Genomic DNA, 14,644 nt, shown 5'->3' with positions numbered 1-14,644 from the left:
CATACATATTAGCAGCAATAGCCATAAATTAGAGTACTTATCCATAGTGTCAGGGTATAGTCAAAATGCCAGCCATCTTGCTTCATGTGTACATCTCAAAAGCTGTTTTGGTGTATGGCAGACATGAGCATACTTAGTCTGGAGGTGACAAGCACCCTGACTGAGTCCAACCAATCATTATGCATAATATTGGTATAGAAGCTGGTGATGTAAGGGACCTGTCATTACATTTTTTATTACTTATGATGAGATTGTGTTACATAAGAATTATTTTCTATTTTAAAATGTTTTCTTTTTGCAACTTAGAGGGACTGTGATGGGGTATAATATGGCCTTATCATATGTCAACCTTTTCATGAGCATGTATAAGAAACAAACATTATGTCTCATTCAGTCTTTTCCAAATTCATACATTTTATGTTTGTTATATTGATGTGGACTGGAGGTGCCGACTGCCTGACTGAGTTCATTGATGTCCTCAATTCACTTAACGCCACCATTAGGTTCACCTTTTCTTTTAGTGAGACCATGATTAACTATCTGGATGTATGTATCTTTATAAGCAATGGAGTTCTTTCAACTCTACATATTCGATTGCTTCAAGCCACATTTGCAATTAGTGATGGAAAATCTAGTTAATTTTGGTGACTAATTCATTAAGATCTAGTTCACTCAAAAGATTAGGTCAAAAGATTAGTTTGTGTGGTTCATTTAGTTAATTATTTCACTGACTGTGAAACACTGCTGAGAGACGTGATTGGAAATATAGAACTAGACTATTACACATACAGTTGGCATTTCTACTACTAACTCATTGGATGAATAAGGCCAGATGTAATGATGCCCGATGTGCAGGAGGCCGGCCGAACTCTGACTTAAAGTGGCAATCATTTACAAGGCATGGAGATTACTCCTTTAAAAAATGTCTAAGTTCAGTCGACATCCTGCATGGCTGACAAACTTGGGCATCATTACATCCAGGCAATAGTCTTGTTTAAATGATGAGATATGTTTAATATTTCTACACTTATAATATTTTAAAAAGCAATCACTTAAACAACAAACTAGTAGTGACATGTTTAAATCTGCAATTTTAATTACATTTTTGTTATTAATTTTTGCTTCAATAACATGCAAGTGAGTAATACCCAAATTCAGGGTTTTGCAACCTTTGCAACAATCTATGAAACCTTAGGGAGAGATAAAGTGGAGAAGTTGCAAAGCAACTACTCAGCTTTTGTCATTTGTCTAGCACAGTCTATAAAATGACAGAAGTTGATTGGTTGCTAAGGGCAACTTTTCTACTTTATCTCTCTTGAAGGTTTGATACATCTCCACCTACATTTTGTGAAGTAATAATAATTATAGTATATAGCATGCAGCACTCAGCACTGTTTCTTTAGCTGATTGGGAGTGTGTCTTGTGAACTAACATACAGTACTAGGAGACTGACTCATGACAATATAATACAACGTGATGCATATGCCTGAGCACAACAGTGCCACACATGGTAGTTTAGAGGTACTGACTCATGAAGAATGTATGAGAGAGCTAATGGGGAATGTACCATGTGACTATGAACTAAATATCCCATTGAACTAAATGAGCTAATGAACTGTATGCAAGGAGAATTTTTGAGTCATCATGACATCTAATTCAATTAGCTCTTAGAGTCCTCGCAATGTCTAAGCAGAGCAGCACCACCTGTGGTGGATTAGAGGTACTGATTTATGATGAATATATGAGAGAGCTGATAAGTAGTGCAGCTGCTTTAGCACCTACAAAGAAAACGTAGTAGAATGTTTAGCACAGCAGACATGTTCAGAACCCAGCACCAGAGTCAGCAGAAAGTGTCTGGACATCTGGACTAATAGGACAGTAATTTTATTACAATATAGGTAAGTAGCATGAACATACACATTTCACTCTCACTCATAGGCTTGGGCTAGACAGTGCATGTGCTATTTTTTATTAGATATGTATTTGCTAGGCTGGGTTGTATTTTCAGCTTACCTTTTACAGAATCAGATTCAGGAACTAAAAAGCCAGTGAGAGTGAGGCAGTGAGTAACTGTAATTGAGTGGCTTGGCTCTGTCTGACTGTGTAACACCCCCCACTTGCTTTATTCCTGATGAAGTCATCTTTGCCAGAGCTGTAATCTAAATGAACTAGTTCAGTTATAACATTAGTCCATTATAAACAGATCATTCATGAACTACCAATCACTATTTCCAATACCAGTCTGAAGCACTGGCATATTTTGCAATCGGATGATCTATTGGGCGTTTCTGCCAGAATACACTTCTGTTTAGTTACAAACAGAGTCAGAACTTCAAAGACATTGTGGCCAAATCAGATATTGGATCAATTAAAAGCAGTACTTGGCTTCGGTCAAGGAATGGAGTCTTCAAGTGCCATGGGTGCATAAATTGCCAGTTCCTGCGCTTAGGGAATAAATTCATAGAATTGTATGCAAATAAATTCAATATGGAACCGCACTAGTCTTAACAATCTAAACTGAATATAGAGATAACATAAACATAAAGAAACCAATGTCTGTGCAGTTAGGAAAAAGTTTTAAACTGCTATTGATTGGCGGTGCTCCCAGGAATTTTGTAGATTGGACTACAATTGAAAAGAAGAGAAAAGACAAAAAACCCTTGTTTGGGAGCACTCGTTTGTAATGATTTGTATAAATAAAATGAATGGTATGTGTGATAAAACTTAACCTTTAATTGTTTCTTAAATAAAAAGAGATTAATGTGGAATGATTATGAGACTCGTGTCTGATGTTTGCAAAGAAACTTGTTTAACCTTTTTAGCAAATGAGGTACAAGTTATTGAGAAAAGGTGAAAATATCAGAAGCAATGTGTTTGGTAAGTATCCTTGTGTTCTGATGAAGTAAATATATCCAGAACAATCACTGTGCATGCCTTGAAATAAAGGTATCAATAGAAACATAGTATGGTAGCAAGATTGAATGAACTGAATTTTTTAAAGATAGATAGAAAGATGGAATTATAGAGAAAGGGGCCCACTGCACCTGGTATTCTCAGGAGGTTTCCCATCCTGATACTGACCAGGCCATACCTGCTTAGCTTCCGAGATCGGACAAGATCGGGCGCATTCAGGGTAGTATGGCCATGGGCCTATTGTGAGAGATGTGGGGGGAGAAAATTGAAAGGGAAAAAGTTCACTCCTAATGTCCGTACTGTGCATAAGACAACCATGTGTAGTCCGGGAGTGTTTTTCCAAAAGCAGGAAATAGGGAATAGAAAGCGTTGGAGAATTAAAAAAGGGGCCCACCGCACCTGGTATTCTCAGGAGGTTCTCCTTCCTAGTACTGACCAGGCCATGCCTGCTTAGCTTCCGAGATTGGACAAGATCGGGCGTATTCAGGGTAGTATGGCCGTGGGCCAGTATGGAGAAAATATATATGGAAGAGAAGAGTACACCGCTTACTGTACTTAACACTCAACCAGGGCCACTGATGGTCTCAAATGGTAACTCCGGACAAGGTGTGTCAAGATGGTTCTGAGTGTCTGGATTTGGTAAAAATATGGTGTGGTAGGTAAAGTATGGTAGATAGTGAAGCAGATGTGAATTATTCTATGATTAGAGCCAGAAATGCTAATAAGGATCTCAATGCTATTTCACAACTGGTACTCTTCACCTTATATTCAGAGTGGGAACAGTTGATACCAAGTGTCAATTATTCATTAATGAATACCAGGGAAAGCAAAAATTATAATATAAATGCTACCATAGATACATATATATGTGTTGAAATCATAAATTGCTACCTTAAATACATACATAGGTTGAAATCATAAATTGCTACCTTAAATACATACATAGGTTGAGATAGCAACAGATAAAAATATATATATGTTTACCATGAATACACTTGTGTGTATAAATTACGGTTAGATATCTGTAGCTAATAGAACAACCTTGAGGGCATGGGCGGGTATTTAGAACATGATTGTACAGATTGTTATATGCAAATAGAACATTGTTCAAAATCACTGTTCAAAGCAGAGAGTGTAGTGATAGATTTAGTATCTATTGTCACTACTATTGTATTTCTGGACAAAATAGCAGTAAGCAGATGGTATTAAGTAGTGGACTTAAAAGGCATTGAGCACTAGTGATTCCTGCTGCATATTTAAACCCTGGTGATCTAGTGTCAATTAAGCCAGTATACAGTAGGTATTTAAGCAGCGGACTTAAACGTCAAATATTGACTCCTGCTGTGCATTTAAACCATGGTGATCTAGTGTCAGTTTACCGCAGCCGCAAGGTGTGCGGCGAGTGTCGTCCAGGTCCCCTCTGTTCGTGATCCCGCTGCAGTGATGACCGCGGCCGCCCGCTTCCGGAATGGGCGTAGCCGCGATGACGTCGCTACGGACGTTCTCTCCTCGACGTACGTTTCACCTGTTAGGGCTTGGTCACGAGAGCCTCTCACTCTCGCTCTCTTGTGGCCAGTACTTAAGGATTAGAATGACCAATGAGTTTGTTACTTAGAATTGACTGACTGCTTGTTGGACCTATCAGGTCCCGAGTGGGATACCCTGTGGAATCCATTTTGGAAAAAGGAAAAGGGAAGGGAAAGGGAACGGGATGAGGGATAAACTAAAGTGATGAGAGTGTGAATGAAAGACTGTGTGAATTCTGGAATGAAAAAATGAATGAATATTGAAGGAATTGAAAAATGGGAAAAGGTGAAGTGAATTTGAATACATGTAGTAATGATAGTATTGGAAATGATGATGATGTTGAGAATATAATGAGAGTGAAAGGGTAAATAAAATGAAGTTGAAAATTGATAGAGAAATAACAATGAATTGATTTGAGTGCTGTGTATGATTGAGGTCTATCAAGAGGGTGAAAAATGAGGAAATGGATTTAAGATGGGATTTGAAATTGAATGGAGAGAAATGAATGGGAGTGAGTGAGGGAGTGCTGCACAGAAGTGAAAGAGAGTTAAGAGAATTGGAATTGGGCTGGTGGTGAAAAGGGTTGTGGCTTGAGTGTGAAAATGTGAGTGTGTAAATGTGTGAAGAATGTGGGTGCGAAGGAGGGGGGGAAAGGGGGGGGAAGGTGTGACAAGGGGAAGGAGTGGAGGATGACATGAGGAAAATGGGTGAGTGGATGGGAATATCAGTGGGTATTAGTGTAGGATATTGACTGCAAGGAGAGTGTTATGCGTGAAGGAGAAATATGGGTGAAAGTGACAGGGTCATGGGGAGAATGTGGCAGGTGAAATGAAATGTTAGGATTAAGTGCTGTGGAAAGGATGGAATGGGTTGTGTGAATGCTGAGATGGAAAAGAAGGAGAGAGGAAAGGTGAAGAGAGAAACAAGAAATGAAAACAGGGGGGGAGAAGAAAAAGAATGGGGGGGAGGGAAAAGAGGGGAGGGGAGAAAAGAGGGGGGGGGTGTTGGATATGTGATTACGAAAGCAGAGGGGAATATTGGAGAAGAAAAGAAAAAGAGGGCAGAGGGAGAAAAAGAAAAAGGAGGATGAAAGGGAAGAAAAGAATGTAGGGAAGAAGAGAGGGAAGAGGGAGAGGAGAGAAGAGAGAGAAAGGACAGAAGAAGAAAGGTGAAGACTTGAGGTGATAGTGAGGAGGAGGAAGAGGATGGACAGGAGTGGGATAGGAGGGAAGCAGGATGGATAGGTATTGGAATTATGTGGGTAAAAAGATGCTGTAATTGATGTATTCATTTAAACCTTTAGGAATTAGAGTGTCCAGCTTGAAGATCCATTCAGATTCCTTTTTCTGGAGTGCCATATTGTAATCTCCACCTCTTAGTCCCATTTTTACATGTTCCAAACCTGAGAAATGAAGATCTTCTGTTCGACTGTCGTGGAAACGTAAGAAATGTCTGGCAACTGTGGTGAGCTTCTTGAATTGGGCTAGGTCTGATTTAGCGTTTCTCACCGTACTGATGTGTTCAAGTGCCCTGACTTTGAACATACGAGATGTCATGCCCACGTATCTTAAATTACAGGTACAAGAGAAGCAGTAGATCACATTCTCTGTCCTACAGTTGAAGAAATCATGCACTGTAATCTGTTGGTTGAATCTATCCATGATCGTTGTAAGGTTAGAGATATGTGGGCATAATTTGCATTTACCGCAAGGGTAACTGCCTTTGAGAGGTCTCGGTTTTGAGGGCTGTGAGAAATAACTTCGTACCAATTTATCTTTTAAATTTGGTGCCCTCCTCCAACTCATATTGATATTCTGACCAATATGGTCCGAGATGTCCTCATCCATTTTCAAGACGTGCCAATGAGTTTGCAAGATTTTTCTTGCATCTTTCCAATTCTTACAGAAGTCACCGATAAAACGTAGGGTGTTCTTATCTTCCTTAATTTTTGTGGTAGGGAAGACCAGAGATTCCCATTCTATTTTTTGCACTTCGGATTTGGCCCTTTTGATAAGTCTGTTGCTGTATCCTCTTTCTTTCAATCTTACAGCCAAATCAATGCTTTTGGTTTGAAAGGTGGAATTTTCAGTACAATTCATTTTTAATCTAAGGAATTCTCCTTTGGGGATATTTTTAATGGTTGATGGAAGATGGCTACTAGTTGAATGAAGTAAGCTGTTGGTTGAGGTCTCCTTCCTGAAAATTTCAGTGGCTACTGTGTTGGTCTCATCTCGGTATATCCTGAGATCAAGGAATGGAATAGAAGATTTGCTGCTGGTGTATGTAAATTTCATATTGATCTGATTAGTGATTAAAAAGGAATTGTACTGAAAATTCCACCTTTCAAACCAAAAGCATTGATTTGGCTGTAAGATTGAAAGAAAGAGGATACAGCAACAGACTTATCAAAAGGGCCAAATCCGAAGTGCAAAAAATAGAACGGGAATCTCTGGTCTTCCCTACCACAAAAATTAAGGAAGATAAGAACACCCTACGTTTTATCGGTGACTTCTGTAAGAATTGGAATGATGCAAGAAAAATCTTGCAAACTCATTGGCACGTCTTGAAAATGGATGAGGACATCTCGGACCATATTGGTCAGAATATCAATATGAGTTGGAGGAGGGCACCAAATTTAAAAGATAAATTGGTACGAAGTTATTTCTCACAGCCCTCAAAACCGAGACCTCTCAAAGGCAGTTACCCTTGCGGTAAATGCAAATTATGCCCACATATCTCTAACCTTACAACGATCATGGATAGATTCAACCAACAGATTACAGTGCATGATTTCTTCAACTGTAGGACAGAGAATGTGATCTACTGCATCTCTTGTACCTGTAATTTAAGATACGTGGGCATGACATCTCGTATGTTCAAAGTCAGGGCACTTGAACACATCAGTACGGTGAGAAACGCTAAATCAGACCTAGCCCAATTCAAGAAGCTCACCACAGTTGCCAGACATTTCTTACGTTTCCACGACAGTCGAACAGAAGATCTTCATTTCTCAGGTTTGAAACATGTAAAAATGGGACTAAGAGGTGGAGATTACAATATGGCACTCCAGAAAAAGGAATCCGAATGGATCTTCAAGCTGGACACTCTAATTCCTAAAGGTTTAAATGAATACATCAATTACAGCATCTTTTTACCCACATAATTCCAATACCTATCCATCCTGCTTCCCTCCTATCCCACTCCTGTCCATCCTCTTCCTCCTCCTCACTATCACCTCAAGTCTTCACCTTTCTTCTTCTGTCCTTTCTCTCTCTTCTCTCCTCTCCCTCTTCCCTCTCTTCTTCCCTACATTCTTTTCTTCCCTTTCATCCTCCTTTTTCTTTTTCTCCCTCTGCCCTCTTTTTCTTTTCTTCTCCAATATTCCCCTCTGCTTTCGTAATCACATATCCAACACCCCCCCCCTCTTTTCTCCCCTCCCCTCTTTTCCCTCCCCCCCCATTCTTTTTCTTCTCCCCCCCTGTTTTCATTTCTTGTTTCTCTCTTCACCTTTCCTCTCTCCTTCTTTTCCATCTCAGCATTCACACAACCCATTCCATCCTTTCCACAGCACTTAATCCTAACATTTCATTTCACCTGCCACATTCTCCCCATGACCCTGTCACTTTCACCCATATTTCTCCTTCACACATAACACTCTCCTTGCAGTCAATATCCTACACTAATACCCACTGATATTCCCATCCACTCACCCATTTTCCTCATGTCATCCTCCACTCCTTCCCCTTGTCACACCTTTCCCCCCCCCCCCTTTCCCCCCCCTTCGCACCCACATTCTTCACACATTTACACACTCACATTTTCACACTCAAGCCACAACCCTTTTCACCACCAGCCCAATTCCAATTCTCTTAACTCTCTTTCACTTCTGTGCAGCACTCCCTCACTCACTCCCATTCATTTCTCTCCATTCAATTTCAAATCCCATCTTAAATCCATTTCCTCATTTTTCACCCTCTTGATAGACCTCAATCATACACAGCACTCAAATCAATTCATTGTTATTTCTCTATCAATTTTCAACTTCATTTTATTTACCCTTTCACTCTCATTATATTCTCAACATCATCATCATTTCCAATACTATCATTACTACATGTATTCAAATTCACTTCACCTTTTCCCATTTTTCAATTCCTTCAATATTCATTCATTTTTTCATTCCAGAATTCACACAGTCTTTCATTCACACTCTCATCACTTTAGTTTATCCCTCATCCCGTTCCCTTTCCCTTCCCTTTTCCCTTTTCCAAAATGGATTCCACAGGGTATCCCACTCGGGACCTGATAGGTCCAACATGCAGTCAGTCAATTCTAAGTAACAAACTCATTGGTCATTCTAATCCTTAAGTACTGGCCACAAGAGAGCGAGAGTGAGAGGCTCTCGTGACCAAGCCCTAACAGGTGAAACGTACGTCGAGGAGAGAACGTCCGTAGCGACGTCACCACGGCTACGCCCATTCCGGAAGCGGGCGGCCGCGGTCATCACTGCAGCGGGATCACGAACAGAGGGGACCTGGACAACACTCGCCGCACACCTTGCGGCTGCGGTAAACTGACACTAGATCACCATGGTTTAAATGCACAGCAGGAGTCAATATTTGACGTTTAAGTCCGCTGCTTAAATACCTACTGTATACTGGCTTAATTGACACTAGATCGCCAGGGTTTAAATATGCAGCAGGAATCACTAGTGCTCAATGCCATTTAAGTCCACTACTTAATACCATCTGCTTACTGCTATTTTGTCCAGAAATACAATAGTAGTGACAATAGATACTAAATCTATCACTACACTCTCTGCTTTGAACAGTGATTTTGAACAATGTTCTATTTGCATATAACAATCTGTACAATCATGTTCTAAATACCCGCCCATGCCCTCAAGGTTGTTCTATTAGCTACAGATATCTAACCGTAATTTATACACACAAGTGTATTCATGGTAAACATATATATATATTTTTATCTGTTGCTATCTCAACCTATGTATGTATTTAAGGTAGCAATTTATGATTTCAACCTATGTATGTATTTAAGGTAGCAATTTATGATTTCAACACATATATATGTATCTATGGTAGCATTTATATTATAATTTTTGCTTTCCCTGGTATTCATTAATGAATAATTGACACTTGGTATCAACTGTTCCCACTCTGAATATAAGGTGAAGAGTACCAGTTGTGAAATAGCATTGAGCTCCTTATTAGCATTTCTGGCTCTAATCATAGAATAATTCACATCTGCTTCACTATCTACCATACTTTACCTACCACACCATATTTTTACCAAATCCAGACACTCAGAACCATCTTGACACACCTTGTCCGGAGTTACCATTTGATCAGTGGCCCTGGTTGAGTGTTAAGTACAGTAAGCGGTGTACTCTTCTCTTCCATATATATTTTCTCCATACTGGCCCACGGCCATACTACCCTGAATACGCCCGATCTTGTCCAATCTCGGAAGCTAAGCAGGCATGGCCTGGTCAGTACTAGGAAGGAGAACCTCCTGAGAATACCAGGTGCGGTGGGCCCCTTTTTTAATTCTCCAACGCTTTCTATTCCCTATTTCCTGCTTTTGGAAAAACACTCCCGGACTACACATGGTTGTCTTATGCACAGTACGGACATTAGGAGTGAACTTTTTCCCTTTCAATTTTCTCCCCCCACATCTCTCACAATAGGCCCACGGCCATACTACCCTGAATGCGCCCGATCTTGTCCGATCTCGGAAGCTAAGCAGGTATGGCCTGGTCAGTATCAGGATGGGAAACCTCCTGAGAATACCAGGTGCAGTGGGCCCCTTTCTCTATAATTCCATCTTTCTATCTATCTTTAAAAAATTCAGTTCATTCAATCTTGCTACCATACTATGTTTCTATTGATACCTTTATTTCAAGGCATGCACAGTGATTGTTCTGGATATATTTACTTCATCAGAACACAAGGATACTTACCAAACACATTGCTTCTGATATTTTCACCTTTTCTCAATAACTTGTACCTCATTTGCTAAAAAGGTTAAACAAGTTTCTTTGCAAACATCAGACACGAGTCTCATAATCATTCCACATTAATCTCTTTTTATTTAAGAAACAATTAAAGGTTAAGTTTTATCACACATACCATTCATTTTATTTATACAAATCATTACAAACGAGTGCTCCCAAACAAGGGTTTTTTGTCTTTTCTCTTCTTTTCAATTGTAATAAATTCATAGACCCTGTTAAAGGGATAACATGACATTCAACACAGTTTGGACTGTGATAGGCACTTTGTGGTTTACATCATCATATGCCCATGCAAAAAGTTCTATTTGGGAAAGACAATACAGCTTTTCAAAAAGCATATTGTGCTACAATGCTCTTCCATGTTGAAATTGGACTCTAGCCAAGCATTTTGTTTCATGTCATCACAAATTCCGTGACTTTCGCTACATGCCTATTGATTATATTCCACCTTTAAGGCAGGGTGGTGACCACAACAAATTGCTGTTTCAAGGAGAATGTGTTTGGATTCACCAACTAAATACCGTGGCTCCATACAGATTGAATGAGGGACAGTCCCTTAATTGCTTCATTTAGAAGAGGTTTGCAACCTAGTGGTGGTGTTTTATTAAAAATCTTTATATATTATTATGTATTTCCTTATTAGTTAAATATGTGTTTTTCGTGTTTTTGTCTGTTGGTTCCCTTAATGTTCATAGACCAATTGCAGTAAGATCCTGTTACACTAATGGTTTTATGACTTCTTTTTACTGTGAGCTGAGAATAATATGTTCTCTAGGTTTGCTTTTGGTGTGTTACCAGGACTACAGTTTTGCCTCTGCCTGTTGCCATGCTATACACTGCATGTGCATTTGAGATTTCTGAACACCAATTTCTTTGGTGTGATTAAACTTATGGTTTTGCAGGTATTGATGAGACTACCATTTTTTGTTTACTGTAATGCCACATCCATTTTTGGTGTGACCAGTGTAAACTATTTTGTTGGTTACTATGACACGCTAAGTCATTTTTGTATGGTTTACTAATATTTTGCCAGTTACTATGACACTTGCGTCATTACTGCATGTTGTGTAATAATGTTTTGACTGGTTACTATGACACTGTTGTGTCATTTCCGCCTGCTATACAATACCAAGTCCCGGCACCTATGTAGCTATAGTAATGTCCCTTCCAGTCTTGGGAGCCAGCTGATTATTATAGCTGGTTACTATGATGCCGTTGCATCATTTCTGCCTGCTGCATAATACCAAGTCCCATCTTCTTTGTGCCTATGGTAATGCCATGTCACTTCCGGTATCAGTAGCCGCAGCCACAGGTGTTTTTCATTTAAAACACAGGTGCATCCATCCTGCATATAACTAAGGAGTCTGCCATATACTAAAACAGCTGTTGAGCTGTAAACATGAAGCAGGATGACTGGGATTTTGACTATATCCTGACACTATGGATAAGAACTCTGATTCAAAGCTTCTGCTGCTTATATGTACGTGACCAGCCTCCAGCTTGTTGCTGTTATGCACCTTAAATGTATATTCAAATTTTTTGGGTGATTTATAAAAATTTCGTTTTTTTTTTAAAATGCTGCTCTCTTTATATATTCTCCCCTGATGACAGCGTTGCCCAAAACGGCTGTTGGGAGGCACCCCTGGTCAGGAAATTATTCCCCAGGTCATGTTGAGCTTCAATATTGATAAGTATTTGTTTACATTCATGCTTGCTCATATGATGTTTATTAAAGAACAAAGAGAATAATCTCCTGGATATCCTCGTTCGTTAAATCTTTCTATAATGGCTCCTATTTGATATAGGAGTAGTGGCTGTTAAGTCTTAAATTGGAAAGACTGTTGTTTGCTGTGTTATACTGAGCACACCTGATTATTCTTTGTATGTTATTTATATATATATATATATATATATATATATATAGATAGATAGATAGGACATAAAGCAAGCGGCACTCTAAGTCTGATGGAAAGTCAAATATATTTCACACACATAGTGATCCGACGTTTCGGGGACCAAGCGCCCCTTTGTCAAGGTGAACAACAGTGTACATAATGAAATTCATACCTTTTAAAGAAGAAGAAAACCAGCCAAGTGCTTCCACACCACGCCCGCCCGGCCGCTCGTTGTCCGTTCCCTGTTCCGGCTCTCCTGACTGACGTCATGTTCAATGCGCCCTGCGTGCGCGTTGTTGCCTTGGTTACCAGATGCTGAACACGGCCGGGCTGCGGCGCTAATCGAAAAAAATGTAAACAGTGCATGACAGCATAACTTACAGAGCCAACCACCATTAAAATAGACTGTATCAAAATCAATTGCTGCGACTAGGTGATATTTGGGAGTGTGTGTTATATACACGGTCCCTTAAATAGAATAAAGACAGTGAAAATTGAGCATGGTGAATTTAAATAGATCACCCATATGGCTCGCTGGACTGCTGTCCTCTATGTCACAGACTGATGCGGAATAGATAAATTTACACATATTCCCTTGTTACAAGTGTATAAAGACTTCAAACAGTATAAATAAATCTATAAAAAGATTTCTGACAGTACATAAGGGGACTATTGAGCTTATGTATTCACCCCCGGCCAAAACTGTAATAACGGTCACCAAGTATCACCTCTGTCATAGCCAGGCTAGAAAAGCTCCTAAGAGGATTTCTCAGACATGCATGCATTGGTCCACTGATTAATTGGTATAGTTACAGCGGTTATAACCCCTATATTGTAGTTAATTCTACGGTACTACTATTTATTTAAAGATGTTCCAATTCAATCTCTCGTTCAAACCATGGGGATTAGTTGTGTTCAATTCGAAAATCCATTTGGTTTCTAGACGTAAAAGTTTGCCATCCCTGTCTCCCCCTCTGATGTGTTTGGGTACATGATCGATGATCATATGTTTCAAATCATTCATGGTGTGGTTGGCCGCCACAAAATGTCTTGCCACTGGTTGCTCCGACTCTTTTCCTGCCAGTGCTTGCTTGATGGCCGAACGGTGGAGGGCCATCCTCTCCCTCAGGGTCCTTACTGATTTTCCCACATAGTGGAGACCACAAGGGCATTTTATGAGGTAGACTATGTGGGTGGTGGTGCAGGTAAGTACATGGTTAATCTGGTACGTTTTGTCTCGATGAGGGTTGTTGAATTTGGAACCAGTAATCATATTCTCACACGTAGTGCATTTGATGCACTTATAGCATCCAGGCTGTCTGGTCAGGAAAGTTGATGAAGTCTGTTCCTGTTGTTGAAATCCCGTAATGTCCGTGTGGACTATTACGTCCTTAACGTTCCTGCCCCTTGAAAAACACATCATTGGTTGTGTCCCCCTAAAACTTAGTAATGATTGATCAGAAGCGATAATGGGCCACAAGGCTCTGGTCGCTCTCTGTACTACGGGGCTCGTGGTGTTAAATCTGGAGATGAAAGGAATGGCCGGACTTCTTGAACGGTTACTGGGTAGAAGAAGAGATTCTCTGGACAACTGCATCACCTCCTGTTTATGCTTAGCAAGTAATTGGCGGTCATATCCCCGTTCTCTAAATTTCAAAATCATCTTGTCTAGTTCTTCTTCCAGCTTATCTCGATCACTGATCAGGCGAGATACCCTGATCATCTGGGAGCGTGGCAGACCATTTTTGAGGGCTTTGGGGTGGTGGCTGTTGGCTCTCAGCAGGGTATTTCTATCTGTTGGTTTCGTGTATACCCCTGTCTGCAATGTACCCTCCATGATGGAAATCTGTACATCCAGGTAATGAATGGAGCTTGTACTGGTCTGATAAGTGTTTTTGACACCCTCCGGTCTGGAATTAGTAATGTGCATCAGCTGGTCAAACCTTTCTGTACCCCCTGTCCAAAGAAGGAAGAGGTCATCTATATACCGGGAAAAAAATAAAATATGTTGAAAGACTGACTCTTCTTGAAAAAACACCTTCTCTTCTTCCTCGAACATATAGATGTTTGCAAACGATGGGGAGACATTGCTCCCCATCGCGCACCCCGTCTTTTGGCGATAGAATTTGCCATTAAATAAAAAGAAATTTTTTTCTAGGGTCATGCGGAGGAGGTTCATGAACAGTGGGGTATCTAGTTTGTCCATGCCTTCTTTTTTCAGGAAAGCTTCCATGGCTGTTAAACCTGCCTCATGTGGAATGTTAGTATAAAGACT

At 40.1% G+C, this 14,644-nt stretch overlaps 4 pseudogenes; 2 read left to right on the top strand and 2 right to left on the bottom strand.

Moving 5' to 3' along the window:
• Nucleotides 1-3,032: 3,032 nt before the first annotated feature.
• On the bottom strand, nt 3,033-3,150 carry LOC135054334 (5S ribosomal RNA; annotated as a pseudogene).
• A 150-nt stretch (nt 3,151-3,300) lies between these two features.
• On the bottom strand, nt 3,301-3,418 carry LOC135051841 (5S ribosomal RNA; annotated as a pseudogene).
• A 6,461-nt stretch (nt 3,419-9,879) lies between these two features.
• LOC135051840 (5S ribosomal RNA) lies at nt 9,880-9,997 on the top strand (annotated as a pseudogene).
• A 150-nt stretch (nt 9,998-10,147) lies between these two features.
• On the top strand, nt 10,148-10,265 carry LOC135053584 (5S ribosomal RNA; annotated as a pseudogene).
• The last annotated feature ends 4,379 nt before the right edge of the window (nt 10,266-14,644 follow it).

This window comes from Pseudophryne corroboree, chromosome 2 (genome assembly GCF_028390025.1).
Source record: "Pseudophryne corroboree isolate aPseCor3 chromosome 2, aPseCor3.hap2, whole genome shotgun sequence".
Lineage (NCBI taxonomy): Eukaryota > Metazoa > Chordata > Amphibia > Anura > Myobatrachidae > Pseudophryne > Pseudophryne corroboree.
Note: the sequence above shows the minus strand (reverse complement) of the source record. Positions and strands in the feature narration are given on the sequence as shown.